General features: G+C 41.9%; 1 non-coding gene across 1 annotated transcript; it reads right to left on the reverse strand.

Moving 5' to 3' along the window:
• Window positions 1–6,608: 6,608 nt before the first annotated feature.
• Window positions 6,609–6,715, reverse strand: LOC113631577 (U6 spliceosomal RNA). The gene has a single exon (XR_003437442.1). It is a non-coding gene; the product is annotated as a U6 spliceosomal RNA (small nuclear RNA).
• Between the last annotated feature and the right edge of the window lie 4,207 nt (window positions 6,716–10,922).

The raw sequence follows: 10,922 nt of genomic DNA on the forward strand, positions 1-10,922 counted from the left end.
TTGTCTTTGTAGTAAGAGCAGGAGTGACAAACTTCTAAGCTCATTTCGTGTAAGAGCTGAAACCAAAGTGGCTTCCTATCTATTTGGTTAAACCTAATCTTTAGTTCAAGGTTGCACCTACTGAATAAAATTAAAAAGAGAAAAAGATGCTACACAGTCAATTATAAGCCGCTATTTTCAGTATTGTTTGGTGGGGACACAGGCCAGCTCACAATCACATTCTCCTCTTTTCTTTAGGGAAACAGCCTACCGTATAAATTGAAAAATTGTTCTTACTCATTTCCCCTTTGTTCTTTGCCTCTTTTCCATCTCGTGCCTTTGGTCTCTGGTTCACTGGAATTTGAATTTAGAAAACTGACATTTTACTAGATTTTATTCTTGCGTTCACAGATGACCAAAGGAGTCTCTCTCAGTCTCTATGATTCTTTCTCAAGAAAAGTCCTCTTTTGCTGTAGCTGGCCCATTGCAGACTCTGCCAGGAGTTCAGAGAAGGCAATTTTCAACGGCCCTCTGTCAGTTCGCCTTCAGAGCACCTTGACCTTCATCACTGCTTGTACATTTTCCTCTTAAATTTGGATGGAAATTTTAAACAGCAAACTTGTTAAAGCAAACTTGTTAAAGACCCTGTGTGCAGCTTTGAGTAAAGCCCTCTGATCTTCACCTTCATAATGAGATTTTCTTTGTGAGATGAAGTTTCTACTTTTTCACAAAAGCCCCTATTTTTTATGCCAAAAAAAAAAAAAATCTAAAGAAATGTCCCAGCTAAGGAAAAGCCTCAGTGTGACACCGTTTTCCCTTATGTGATGTCGTGTCACTTAATGCTTCAGCCCATTTCATATCTCAGATAAACAATATCCCATCTTTCAACTTTTAATCTCTTTGTTCAGCCTGGTCTGGCCCGCTGGTACTGTGTGAGAGAATCTGGCTCATCATGTTCAAAATGAGCTGAAAGAAAAGTGCTTATGACGGAATTTGCATTTTCCTACAGCAAAAATGAGAAAGGGAAAAAGCTGTAATAAAATTAATTGTACATATTGCTAAGAATCTTGCTGCCGAAGTGCTTAGCATTAGAAATTCTTTAGACAGCTCAGCTCTGCGAGGAAAAGGGATTTTTCCCTCACATAGCTTTAAATATAATTCAGTCCCCGTCAGCCCTCTGAAGCTTCCAGAAGCACATTAAAAACGGAAGGTTCCTGGCGCGCACCTCAGCTCCGTATTTTCAAATGCTAAACTCTGCTTCGGAGCCTTTAGAGTACAGTCAGGTTAGGGGAGCTCATTATGAAAAGGTTAAATAGGTGAAAAAGTTTTAAAGGTGATGGAAAAGGGAGAGGGGTACGAAACAGTGACCAATGAGATGCTAGGATTATTCATAAAGAACTTTTCAAAGATGACTATGTCTCTCTGTATAAAAGGTAAATGTGGTGGCATTAAATATGAGTGACTAGCCTCACGATTAAAATGGGACCTTTCTCTCTCCCGGTGATTTAAGGCCTTCCAGCCATTACCACGTGCGTCTTCCCAGTGTTTCTGCGAGGGGGACACGGGAGGTTCTACCCCCTTCTTACAGCTGGAGAAGTGAAACGCACCCCACAGGTCTGCTTGTCAGTCCATATTTTGGCTCTCACAGTTAACTCTGTCATAGCCCTGTATTTCCTAATCCCTGGTTTGCAAGCAGCCCTGGTCTAAGGTAGTTTCCTCAAGACCTTGAAAGAAAAGAGTTTTCATAAAGCCAAACTCATTCCACTTGAAAAACTGACCTCTAAGTTGCACTTATGTCCTTTTCCTACTTACTTGGTTCTAGGAAACAAACAAACAAAATCTCTAAACATTACAAAAAAAATTTACCGGTCCTGAAATCCCAAAGACTATTTATTGATGCCTAATCTCCAAATTGGAATAGCAATACTGACTTACCTGACAATCGGAAGTAAATAATGAAACACATAGAAAAATACCCACACGTATTACCATAGGTAATGCTTTTCCTATTGATGTTTCTAAGGGCCTGCTTGTTACCTAGTGGACTCTTGTGCTGCCTGTGGCTACTGTATGCTAAGTCAGGTTGTGCCCCCGCTCAGAGGACTCCAGGCCCCAGGTACTCTCCCCGACTTCTCCTGTCACTCTGCCCATCTCTCTCTGCGCCTGCCCACCGCATCCCCACCCTCTTCCCCGTTGGTCCACGCGTGCTCCTCCTGTATTACCTGTTCCTCCTTCTGGAAGCTTCCTCCCCTGCGAGCTTCAGGGCTCGTTCCTTCTTTGTTTGAGGTCGCCACTCAAATGTCACATGCCTAACTGTTCTGTCTAAAACCCCAGCTGCCCTCCCAACGCGGCCGAGGCACTTCCCTCGCTCTGTATTTCTCCTTGGCACTTACCCCTGTCCGATTCGCTTGCATTTTCCTTATTCATTGTCTAGCACTGCAGTAGGACGTAAGCTTTCTGAGGGCAGGGAATTGGGTTTCACTAGTGGGATGCCTGGGGTGTAATAGCACCAATCAAATATCTGTTCAGCAAATCAGTATATGAACATGGTGTATGGAATATTACAAGCAGCATGAAAGCACGAGCAAAATAAATGCGTAGTGAACAGATAAATTAAGAACTGTCATTGAAAAGGTCAGCAGAACTAAGGTATAATTATCACGTGAACAACATGATGATTACAAATAAGATTACAAATTGGGCTTTCACTTTAAGAAAGCTCTTTGTGCCTCCCACTTGATATAAAGCCTTCACTTTCAGTATTTCATGTGTCTTCAGAAGGTCTCTGGGCGGTGGACCAGGAGCTTTTTTCTTATTTCCTTTATTTAATTGTCAGAGTTCCTTAAAACGCTAATCGAGTCATCCAGATTGTGGCCTTGATTTTTCCCTTTGTTTCTGTTGCGGACACAGGCCGGTTGGTTCTTTGTAAAGTGAAAAGTGGCCTCGTCAGGGACCCAGGTGATCTTTACAACCTCTTGATCAGAAACTTGGATTCCTGTCTCAGGGTTCAAGGATGGTTTTCCTCTGCTGGGGGCTTTCCACATCATATCACTGCATCCTCTGAAATCAGGCTGATCCTCTCCGCCGGATATAAAGTTAGTGAAAGTCTCTTTGTCGACAGAAACAAGCTTCCGTTTCAGTTTTACAAAGGCCAAAGTCAGAACGAAACAGTACAGAGGCATCTGAATGAATATTATGAGAGAAGCAGAGTCTTGCCTGGGTCTCCTGAAGGTAGAAGGATGAAAATTACACTAAAACAAAGGTGCAGACGACACCGTTAGTGGACACTTCCTTTGGTGACCGTGCTAAGTGCACGTGGTCAGCGAGGGACTGAAGCAGCGTGGGGATACCAGGCAGATGACGAGGCAGCTGCGGGTCTCCAGACCAGAGGGAACTACTTCATCTTCAATGCTGCTAAACAGCTTTGCTCTCCGAGCATCCTTTCTGGGGCCTGTTTTCTAAAATACCCACATGAGGCCCTGGCGACTAAAGTGAAACTCAAATCATTTGACGTCACTATGTTCTATCAGAAGACACTATTTTTCTCCCAACTCGATACACGTTTTCTTCTGCATTTGTTGGGTTTGTGGGACTAAAGGGTTCATTCCAAGCCACGGACACAAGAGAATGCAAACTTGACTATCTGCTGTTGCACATTTGCAAATTTTGGGGGTTTACAAGCAACTCTTTCTTTTCCAATGTACCTTTGGTTATTAGATATTAGAATAAATAGACCTGGATTGAATGTAAATGATTTAATGTTCTGGGACATTATGACCTGTTACAAAGAAAGCAAGCTGGTAAGAGGTAGATCTTCAGCTCCTAAAGGGCACAAAGTGTACCCAATGCAGGCTTGTCTCTCAGAGCGAAAAACAAATAATAAAGGTGTGTCTTCAGTGAAGAATGAGTGTGATTCCCTTTGAGAACAGTGAGAGTGAGGATGGAGACTTGGAGGGAGGGAGGGAGGGAGGATATGGGGGAAACGGCCAGAGAGGAGAGGCCTGTGTCCAGGCCGGGGCTGGCCCGCCTCAGGGAGGCTGATGGAGCAGCAGCAAGATTCGACCTGATGGAATTCCATCGCCCTCCATGAGTAAGGGGACAGTGCCACTTGCCACCTGAGCAGGCACGTCCTGGACCTGTTGTGTCCTGTTAGAGGAGAAACCAGAAGCCCCAGTCTGTTTCACTTGTCACTGGGGCTATTCTGGGAACCACTGGCCTCGAGGAGCCCCAAGATGAGCTTTATTCCAGGAGTCAGGACTTAGTGTTTTCAAGGTTACCAAAGGCAACTCCTTCTCCATCGGGAAGGCATGGCCCTGGTCAGAGGGGCCTGAGTGGGAGGTAATGGTGCCCATACTCAGGCTTCGTCTATGAGAACTCGACGAGGGGAAAGACACATGCAGAACATGACCCACAAACGTAGAGATCTGAGCGAGCACGTGTGTGCTTGTGCGTGTGCGTGTGTGTGTGTGTGAGGTTGAGAGAGTCAGAGTCAGAGATGAAAACAGAGACACCTATAGTGCTTAAGATTTGGTTTTTGATAAACTCAAGTGTTTTAGGTTCCTGCTTCTCAGTGGTACTCAGACCAGAAGTAAGACTCAGATGCGACGCTGCCTCCAGAGGTTTACCTGTCGTTGCCTGGTGGGCTGATGTCTTCTCGCTTCACACATTCATTGTCTTCCCTTGGTAGAAAAAGCAGGGCAACCAAACTGGCTTGACAAAAAGCTAAACAGTGAGTTACCTGGTCACCTACAGCGGGAGGCCCAGTTTTCCTTTATCACAGCGCTTATCACCGAGGGAAACAGTGCAGATGGGCCCTTGAGAGTTTCCCATTCTGTGAATCACCGCTCACAGACATTTTACTAAGTGCCAAACTCTTCTCTAACTGCTTTACACGTGCATCCCATGATGTAGAGCCCAGGACAGCCCCAGGAGCTCTGCTTTATTATCCCTCCATTGAGGAATTTGGGATCAAATGTGGGGGACTGCCTTGTCCGAAGTTCCACAGGCGGTAACTGGAGGGTCCAGGCAGTGGGGCCCCAGACACCGTGCTCTTAGCCACCATGCTGAAGGGCTTCTCCATCTTAGTAGTGTTTAAAAAATCAGAAAGCATAACTTTGGAAAGTAAAACAACCTTGGAGTGTGTAAAGAAAATGCCAGTGTTATCCCCCAGCTATTCTAAGTTAACCTGTGACAATAGATCGGTCTGTCTCTTTCCATACCATTGTCGATGAAAAATTAATCAGTCAATCTAAGAAAGAAAAGGAAAATTTTATTTGAGCCAAATATGAGGATTATAACCCGGGAAGAGCATCTGAGAAATCTGTAAGAACTGTTCTGCCCATTAGAAGTCAAGGCACAGTGTTTTGAGACGGAGGACTGGACAGTAAATGACGTATTATTGACAGTTTACGCAATCCAGATCGAAGCGTCATTGTGGCCCCTTACAAGATCAAGAAGGAATGTCATTTTTTCCCCTTGACTTAAATATCACTAATGTTTTTGTCAAATTTGCTTTTCTTTATTTTCTTTTACGTTTTTAAAATTGAAGTATAGTTGATTTACAATATTGTGCCAATCTCTGCTGTGCAGCAAAGCTACTCAGTTATATACATATAGACATTCTTTTTTGTATATTCTTTTCCATTATGGTTTATCACAGGACATTGAATATAGTTCCCTGTACTATACAGTAGGACCTTGTTGTTGAGCCATTCTATGTATAATAGTTTACATCTGCTAATCACACACTCCCAGTCCTTCCCTCCCCTATCTCCCTCCCCCTTGTCAACCACAAGTCTGTTCTCTATATCTGTGAGTCTGTTTCTGTTTTGTAGGTAGGTTCATTTGTGCCATATTTTATTTTTTTATTTTTTTAAATAAATTTATTTATATATTTATTTTTGGCTGCGATTCTTGGTTGCGGTGCACAGGCTTCTCCTTGCAGTGGCTTCTCTTGTTGGGAGCATGGGCTCTAGGCGCGTGGGCTTCAATAGTTGTGGCATGTGGCCTCAGTAGTTGTGGCTCGTGGGCTCTAGAGCACAGGCTCAGTACTTGTGGCGCACGGGCTTAGTTGCTCCGTGACATGTGGGATTGTTCCAGATCAGAGCTCAAACCCGTGTCCCCTGCATTGGCAGGCAGATTCTTTTTTGTTTTTTTTTTTGCTGTACGTGGGCCTCTCACTGTTGTGGCCTCTCCCGTTGTGGAGCACAGGCTCCGGACGCACAGGCTCAGCGGCCATGGCTCACGGGCCCAGCCACTCCACGGCATGTGGGATCTTCCCAGACTGGGGCACGAGCCCGCATCCCCTGCATTGTCAGGCGGACTCTCAACCACTGCGCCACCAGGGAAGCCCGGCAGGCAGATTCTTAACCACTGCGCCACCAGGGAAGTCCCTGCCATATTTTAGATTCCACATATAAGTGATATCTTATGGTATTTGTCTTTTTCTTTCTGACTTCATTTAGTATGATAATCTTTAGTTGCATCCATGTGGCTGCAAATGGCATTATTTCGTTATTTTTTGTGACTAATATTCCATTGTATATATGTACCCCATCTTCTTTATCCATTCATCTGTTGATTGACACTTAGGTTGTTTCCATATCTTGGCTATTGTGAATAGTGCTGCTAAAAATATGGAACTCTTCGTGAATTTGTGTGTCATCCTTGCACAGGAGCCATGCCAATCTCCTCTGTATCGTTCCAATTTTAGTATATGTGCCGCCGAAGCTGGCACAGGACTGTTATGTTTTAAGGAGTTGTCCTGTTGATGCTGGGAGAACGTTGCCGTTGAGCAGGTTATTTCTGCCGATGGAGGAGGTTTGGTTGATGTATAATGCAGATACATAATGCATAGTCGGAGGGAGAGAAGAGGCCAGAGGACAGAGAAAAATTCTTCTGTTTAAATTTTCTTGTCTTGCCATAAAATATGAATTTTATTCCACACCATCTTTACTCCATTTCTTTCTGCAGATGCCCAAATGTAAGAATTTTGTTTTCTATCTTTGATTTTACAGTATGAGATGACATGAGACACATTAAATCAATCTTTGCCTTTTGACTTAGCAGAAATAATATGGATATTATTTCTAGTCAATAGTCATAGATCCAATTCATTCTTTTGAATAGCTGAGGAACATTTTTTTAAGGACAGAGGTGTGTCATAGTATATTCAATCACTCTCCTACTAATAGAGATTAAGGTGTGCTAGTTGGTTTTTTTTTTTTGGTGGGGGGGTGGCTTTTTTTTAAACCACTGGAAACAACACTGAAAAAAATTCTTTGTACATGTGTCCATAAGTACTGAAATATTTGTTTCTATACGTGAAGCCCACAAATTGAAATCATTAGGTCAAATAGTAAGAAATTATCAGGGTAAAATTTTAATAGATATTGACAAATTTATGGTAATGATGTCTATTTATTTTAGTCTTTGTACAACTCTTCTTTCTATTTCAAAAGGTAACTGAAAGAAGTTTTGATTCTAGAAGACTCTCCCATCTTGTTCTTGGGAAATGAGCAAACAGATATGCTATTGTGAAAATATTTGGAGTATAAAATGTATTAGTAGTTAGTGTTGGCTAACTACTATACAAGCAACCCCAAATCTCAAAGACTTAACCAAGAACTTTTATTTCTTACTCATGTCACAATCCAATGCCGCCCAGTAGGGGACGGGAGGAAGGGAGATGTGACATGTTGTGCCCCATGTCATCACTCAGGACCCAGTCTCCTTCTATCTAAGGCTCCACCCACTTTTAGGTCCTCTGAATTGTCTCCATTTAGTCAGTGAATAGAAAACAATAAGAATTGGGAGTAGGAAGACTATGTGCTAGGCTTGGAAGTGGAACACATCATATTCCACTGGGTAAGAGTCCATTGACCCAGGGCAGCTGGAAAAGTACCCCAGCTGAGTGCCGAGAAAAAAAGTGTGCAACATGGGTATTGTACTTCATTTTCAACCGCGATAGGAGTGAAAAGAGTAGTTGTGAGAAAAGGCTGGAGAGTCGTCATGGTAATCAATAATGAAACCTGCAATAGGATGTAATTTACTAGTGGCCGAAGGCAACAGAGGAGATTTTTTTTTTTCTTGTTTATCGTGCTTCACTTTATTGCGTTTTTTTACAAATTGTTTGTGGCAACCCTGCATTAGGTTTATTGGCGCCATTTTTTCCAACAGCATTTGCTCAGTTCATGTCTCTGTGTCACATTTTAGTAATTCTTGCAATATTTCAGACTTTTTCATTGTTATATTTGCTATGGTGATCTGTGATCAGTGATCTTTGATGTTACTGTTGCAAAAAGATTTAGACTGGCTGAAGGCTCAGAGGATGGTTAGCATGTTTTAGCCATGAAGTATTTTTTAATTAAGGCATTTGCACACTTAACAGACTACAGTATAGTGTAAACAGAGCTTTTACATGCCCTGGGAGAACAAAAAACTTGTGACTCTCTTTACTGCAGTGGTCTGGAACCAAACCTGCAATGGCCCCGCGGTCTGCCTGTATATGTAATAAAAGGAAGTGTGAAGATTTTTGTGTTGGCTGATTTAGGTGAACATGAAAGGGAAGGTGGGCTAGATGGTGCTAGTGTTGAGCTGAAAGTCTAGACATAAGCTCCACATCCTGGCTCCACCATGAGTTCTCTGGGCAAATCACTCCACTTCTTTGGGTCTCGAGTTCTTCAGCTGGATATAGACTTAGAACAGAAATAGGTAAACTCTAAGATGTCTCACTACTCTTAACAGATTGACTGCTAAAATATGTCCTTTTTACCCATTTAGGTTGTGATATTATTAGCTTTTTGAACAAATTTGGAGACATACACTCCAAAGTTACAAATAACAGTACACAGTCCAGTTTGCCATGTTTACTTCTTGTCGTTTGTAAATTTAAAAAACATTAGTTCAAGGGTTAAAAGGACATTGTCTTTTCAATTTAGCTTTTACTTTAGTTTCTGATCATAATACCTACAATTTATTGAGCACTCACTCTGGGCTAAGCCCTTTGCTTAGGATATCCTTAGAAAAACTATCAGCGGTAAGTGCTGTCATCCCCATCCTCAAGATGAGGGAGTTGAGGAGGGGAGACTGAGTGGCTTGACTTAGCGTGCCACAGAGCGGGGTTAGGGGACAGGCATGTCTAGACTCCCTTTGACTTGGAAAGAGTTTTAACAGCTAACGCGGAGTTACTGAAGGTTCAAGGTGGCCTTTCTATTTCTGAGTATATTTTCTCATACATGTGTTTATTGTCTCTTGTATTTTTCATTAGTATTTTTTAAATCTACACATGTTGCTATTCTCGATGCTGTTGTTTATAGATGTTTATCAAGTTCCTCACTCTTCTTCATGTAATATCCAATATCAATCAATTTCAGGGACGCAAGTAATAATCTTACTTAAATCATGACTCTAGATGCAAATTTGAGAACCCTTTATAAAATCAGAACTGACTGTCTAAATGAAATTGGAACTGATCATCTTAAAAGTTTAGCAGACAAAAATTCTTGAGATTGGAATATAGATTCCATTGCTTTCCTTTTCCTAACCAAGTCATGTTTTTTTAGTACTGGTTTATTTAGTCTGATAACATTTCCAGAGGAATAATGATCCTAAAGAAAATGGAAGCTTTGGTTTTTTTCTTTTTTTTTTAAGGTTTTTTTGTTTTTATGTGGACGATTTTTTTTAAAGTCTTTATCAAATTTGTTACAACACTGCTTCTGTTTTATGTTTTGGTTTTTTGGCCACGAGACATGTGGGGTCTTAGCTCCCCAACCAGGGATCGAACCCGCACCCCCTGCATTGGAAGGTGAAGTCTTAACCACTGGACTGCTAACGAAGTCCTGAAGCTTTGGTCTTTATAGTTATGATTCTTTTGAGATACTCCCCATGTACATTTAAAATTGTTCTATAGGGAAAGTGAAAGTGTAGTTGAATATTTCCAATAAGTAAGAAAATGTTAGATGCTTTTTAAAGGAGTCAGCGGATTTTGCATAACCAACTAACTAACTTTTATTTGTATAGTTGGATAATAATATATTGGTATTTTGAATTCTGTTGAAACAGAGTAGCCAATATATTCATTCTTTCTAAAGAAGACCCTTGCTCATACTTTACCACACTTAAGAGGTAAATTTATGGTTAATTTTCTGTGTAACTAATTGCTTTGGCTTATTTAATTATTGATGCACAAAAGAAATGTTCATTTTTCTGCCTTTAGAGACACCCCAAGTAAATTACTCTATAAACATTGAATTGCCCAATTATTTATTATATGTTTTTGTAAGTTTACTTAAAATATAACTATTAGCTACAGGAAGATATATAGTTGACCCGTATACCCTTGAGCTCACATGTGAAGTTCATTTTCTAAAACTTTCAGAGGTTGCAGATTTAATCAGCCTTCCGCTATGACATTTTCTACGGAGATTCATAATCAGCTGTACCATAAAGTACATCACATAGTTCTTGAAACTAGGCAGAGTAAGAACGGCTTAAATTGGAATTATGTCTTTAGTTGAAATATAGTCTCCAGAGTCTAATTAGTATCATTAGAATGTGCAGTTGGGATAAACACTACGACCACTGTCTGTTGTTAGTGCCCAGACTTGCTTTCCAGGTCATACATCCCTTTGATTCAATCTCTTTCTTGCCCGAAAAGGGAGCTGGCCAAGGAGCCGTTTTTACTGTCTGTTTTCCATTATCACAATCACACAACCGTAAAGAACTAAGATAAGAAACGTTTCGGGCTTCCCTGGTGGCGCAGTGGTTGAGAGTCCGCCTGCCGATGCAGGGGACACGGGTTCGTGCCCCGGTCCGGGAGGGTCCCACGTGCCGCGGAGCGGCTGCGCCCGCGAGCCATGGCCGCTGAGCTTGCGCGTCCGGAGCCTGTGCTCCGCAATGGGAGAGGCCACAAGAGTGAGAGGCCCGCGTACCGCAAAAAAAAA

Source organism: Aethalodelphis obliquidens, unplaced genomic scaffold (genome assembly GCF_003676395.1).
Source record: "Aethalodelphis obliquidens isolate GAN/ISIS:26980383/991018 unplaced genomic scaffold, ASM367639v1 scaffold33, whole genome shotgun sequence".
Taxonomy (NCBI): domain Eukaryota; kingdom Metazoa; phylum Chordata; class Mammalia; order Artiodactyla; family Delphinidae; genus Aethalodelphis; species Aethalodelphis obliquidens.